Source organism: Paramacrobiotus metropolitanus, unplaced genomic scaffold, assembly GCF_019649055.1.
Source record: "Paramacrobiotus metropolitanus isolate TYO unplaced genomic scaffold, Prichtersi_v1.0 Parri_scaffold0000513, whole genome shotgun sequence".
NCBI lineage: Eukaryota > Metazoa > Tardigrada > Eutardigrada > Parachela > Macrobiotidae > Paramacrobiotus > Paramacrobiotus metropolitanus.
In genome coordinates this window covers 2,563-7,417 of record NW_026570733.1, presented here as the reverse complement: position 1 = coordinate 7,417, position 4,855 = coordinate 2,563, and the positions used below count along the sequence as shown (strand labels likewise).

General features: G+C 45.1%; 1 long non-coding RNA gene across 1 annotated transcript; it reads right to left on the bottom strand.

The window, feature by feature from the left end:
* Window positions 1–232: 232 nt before the first annotated feature.
* On the bottom strand, window positions 233–1,209 carry LOC129602494 (uncharacterized). The gene is made up of 2 exons (XR_008692415.1): window positions 937–1,209; window positions 233–676 (listed from the first exon to the last, which is right to left on the bottom strand). It is a non-coding gene; the product is annotated as an uncharacterized LOC129602494 (long non-coding RNA).
* Window positions 1,210–4,855: the final 3,646 nt, after the last annotated feature.

The following is a 4,855-nucleotide window of genomic DNA, read 5'->3' as shown; positions in this document are numbered from 1 at the left end:
TGCAGCCCCGTTAATATTAAACCGGAAGTGACACAGCTTCTAGAACGACAGCAATAAGCACAGTGTAATAGAGGAGTTTTTGCTGGTGATCTCCCACCACGCGACGTAAATTCACGGTGCATGAATTGTTGATCGGCCGAAAATAAAACGATACGCTTAGGCTGCACTATTTTTATTTTTTCCGCTCTAAAAAAAGTACCAAAAGCGCCTGTTAATCGGACGACAAGGAAGATGCGGTTTGCTACATTTGCATAGTTTTGTTGTGTCAACTGTAAGCAAGTTCTCGTTAAAAGATGCGAATATTTTCGACTTCGCGCAAGACGGGCAAGCCGGGTGCTCACACATCACAGAAACATGGAACAAAAAACAGCGAGGCTGCAAAGTTAATGCCGTTATTAACTGCGAAGGAAATAATCAGTTCATGGCTACCAGCATTATAACGAAAAAAATAACTACTGTACTCGCAAAACGGAAAACTTACTAGCGCAAACGATCGCAAAGATGCGCAGCTCTACTTAGCATTTGCAGAAAACATCATATATAAGGACTCATCCGCTGCACGGTCCGCAACGGCAGACGAGGCTTTCTGATAACGATTTTTGCACCAAAACGCATTAACCATGTGGCCACTGATTGGCGCGGGACGTCCAGATTTGACCTGAACCAGTTCCATTTCCTGCAAAAAATAACGCTACACAATTGGGAGGGTAGAATGTGGGTGAATTTACAAAACTATACGCTTTATTACCGAAGCATTCTGTACTTTATACTGTGGCGCTGCTGCCGGCAGACGTACTCGTGTTATTCTGTAGGTTAGATGGATTCAGAAAATAACAACGGAAAGCCTGTAGATCGCCACCCTAATTTTTCTTGACCCCGTACGAGAGAAATCATTAATGTCACAGGAAACCAAGCAAAATGGCAAAATCATCTTACCAGGCTGCGGTTGGGGCTTAACTTTAAGCTTCGGTGGACCAGCATCGGAATCGGAAGAATTCCTCTTGGGTAATTCTAGGCCAGAACTAGCGGCATTTGTTTTCTTAGAATTCTCCATTCGGACGCAATTAAGAATGCCGATTATAACGGCTAACACAAGAAAATACCGCATTACCGCCATCGTGTTTCCAGTACAGTAAGCCTGAAAAGATGGAGTTCATACACGCTTTTGCTGACTATCCGCAAACAGTACACTGTTAAGGACTTTGCTTCTTTTTTATAATAACCATTACGGGCAGGTTGTTCTACTATAGCACTTTGACCTGAGGCTGGTTCCATAGCCACGGCTGCATAGGAATGTTGCAGCTTGGATAGCGCTAACAGCACCTAACAACATGGTATTAGGTCTGAAACGCGGATGTTTGAGTTTCCGGCATTACATGACAAGTAGCAAGCAGTGCGGTCAAATAATTAATTTACAGTAAGTCAACACACGTACACATGCTGTGCCGGCCAACAGAAAAATTCGAAAAACTGTTGAATCGAGTGCAGCTTATGAACTTGCAGGCGCCACCCAGGGCGGTTATCCTTACTGCATTTTCAACAAGCCGGCTGCCGGAATATAGTACCAAAGTCAAAGGGGTGCCGGAATATGAAGTTGATCGAGGTATACACTACAAGCTAAATCCAGCTGGGTGATCATGGTGTCATGTTTTTATTCTTCTTCCCGCTTAGCAGCTGATCGCAGAAATAAGTTCTTGCATTCCGTTATTAAACTAAAGAACTCCAACGTGTTTAGTCGCTAGCTGCCGCCGGGTTTTGCGGTCCGGTGCAGGTATATTTCGTTAGAAGATGTTGTTGCGCGGGAAATTAATTTCGCATACTGCCACGAGCGCTTTTGCTTTCCAGACATCCTTTACTGGACCCGTATCGGTATCAGCAGTCATGCGCAGCCCGTTTTGCATATTCAAAGATAACTGTGTTGTGAAAGTTTATGTTATCGTCCTAATGGTCTGTTTTTTCTGGCTCATTCCTGTGAATTATGCGAATACGTGGGTGGTCAACCACTGCGTTATCAACATTTTAACATTGTAGAGGGCTAATCTGTAAGCAACAGAACCGTGTAAACACCTCGATATCTCGAAAAAGAAGATTGACCGGTATGCACATAAAACAATTTAAAAAACAGTTTTATAAGAGTTCATGTAGTGACCTGTTCACTTCTTCTAGAAGCTTCCGGCTTGCATTATTGCTCATTCCTCCACATTCTCTTGCCTTTCAATATTCTTACACTGCCATCGTTCACGTCAGTAGGTTGTTGCTTACCAAGATAATCGTCGGGTTACGTAAAGATGAAAACATTAAAACGCGCTTGTAAGTTCTGTGTACTGCATATGTGGATACATATATGCATAAGTAGCATGTGGGTACTGCATATATATTTAAATGCGATTGTAAGTTTGTAGTTGCAACTTGTTCTGCATATGTAGCAGTTTCCGTCCGGATGGACAACTTTCAAGTTGCTTAAAAACGCGTTGTTTTAAAATAAGCGTGCTGGAGCGCGGACTTTGTTATTATGACGAACATTAGGACTCTAATTGCACCCCTTCATCTATTTATACTGTAGAAAGCAATACCGAGTAACCGAGTTTAACATATGCATGCGGCGGGAAAAAGCTCCTTTACAACAGTGGACAAAAACAGTCACATGGACGACGTTAGGTCACTGGTCAGTAAAATAGAATGGTAACCGTATTACGCATGCAACGGGAACAGCGATGGGATGACTAATTGTGAAGATGAGTCGATCGTCTAACAATAGCGCTGGGAAACAGTACGAATAGCATTAAGGTGCAAACAGGAAAAAGGGATGCGGAACATAGTACAAATGCTTTAGACAGTGTTTTTAGCCAGTTTTACTGGCATACTCTGTGCTACGCTTCAGGGGAGAACATATCCTGGTATCCGCATTCTGTTCTACGATCTAGTTCACTCCATGTCCAGTTCGACAGATTCTAACTGTCATGTTACGCGTGCACCGTGGAGTTGACGGAACCGGGCGCAGCGTACCGTCCTGGCTCGTTGTCCTTAGCTTGCAAGACCATCCAGAGATATGTAAAAATTCCGACGCCGAGCTGAAAGTAAAGGTACTTGATTTATGCAATTTATGCAAGTTTAAAAGCGATTGATGCGAGTTAATGAAACCTGTCCAACGTTAAGTCTCGCCAGTTACTGAAAAACAGTACCTGAAGAACAGTTGCTAGGCTAATTGTCACAAAGATGGCGTCAACAGGAGCGTAGAAGTCTTGTGTTTTCTGTAGGAAAACGTGGCATACATCTCTGAATGCCGGAAACTTCTCGAATTCCTCCAGGACAGTGATGTCCTTCGCCCGGTCTCGTATAGACTGGATCTAGAAAGATCGTACAGATTAGTCTATGCGACGGAATAAATACAGAGAAAAAGATTTCGTTTCGCTCTGAGGCACGAAATCGTCCAGCACGAAAGCAGGCCGCCCAGCCCAAGCTGGGTATCTGTCTACACCGTCTAGTCAGAAAAGACGGTCGGCCCAAACTGTCTCGCAAAAGTAGTCGGTTGCACCATACCGTCCTGCATTACAACAAGCCGTCGACAACCAGAAGACGATCGGTCCAAACCATCCAACGAGAAAAGACTGTCGTCTCCAACCGTCCAGCACGGAGAAAGTCCGTAAACAGGCACAAGAAAAGAAACCGTTCAGTACGAGCAGTTGGTCGACCTAAATCGTCCAGCCAGAAAAAACCTTCCAGTGCAAAACGACATTCTGGTACGCTGTCTCAGTGCTTTAGGTTCACTGTTCAACGAAAATAAACAAGCAGCTTCTTAAAAAATAAATTAGCCGGAGAGTACCTGATGGGAGCTATAAGTCGCCGCGGTACAGATGTCCATAAAGGTGATGAGTATTGCCAGGGGCGTCACGCAGTCCGTCAGATGTATCTCAGCCGCATGGAATGCGTATAGCACCAGGTGATTTCCACAAATAACACAGTAGATGAACAGAAAACAAAGTATCCACCGATAACGCTTATTGACCTCATTGTACAAGTGCAGCCTGCTTATATAAGTCGATTCCTGGAGAAGACGGGTCGCCTCAGCTATCTGACGTGGTAGAACCAGTGAGCGCTTTTGCAGATCCTTCTTCGCTTTCAGTTTGCTCGGTCGTACAAACATTACAAAACCGAAACTCGCAACGCTACCGGTGGCAGTGACCACCACATTGGCTAATGCAACATGGGTTGGTCGAAAATTTAACGCTAGTTGGAGGTGGATTGCCACAAAGCTGCCTGCCACAAGGAAATTAATATTGTAGCTGACGAAGGACCACAAGGCGTTCAACACGTGGAATGCTCCAGGCCAACACCGTATGGGAAACCACGGGACGATGTTGCAGTCCAGTTTGGTGGTGCTGTAGAATACAGCGGGCGCCTCCAGTAACACAGAGAAAACTTCCAGTTTACAGGCTGCGACGGAGCACACCATGCAGGTAATACTGGTTGCGGTCCAAATAATTCTGCTGCGTTTCGACTTCTGCTGTACTAGTTTGTCGAAGCGCAGCGCGAGACTGTGCACTTCTATTATTGTCCGGTACATCAGCGCCAGATTCACCAACGGTTGCAGATCGATGGAAATGCGGTCCGTTAGCCGGATGAACTCAATCAGATTCCACTGTTTGAGGGAGGTAACAGCATCAACTGTATTGGCAATACCGTAAAAAACAAGCAGTAGGAAAACAGGCGATGGAGCCAGGATCCACAATGGGTGGCGTCCGTTAACGGGTGGTATAGCGGCCCACCACAGCCACACGGAGCAGCACGCTCTAGCACAGCGATCCATTTCTAATTTTCCGTATAATACGTCGTAGGTAAACGTGGTCCGTAGCTG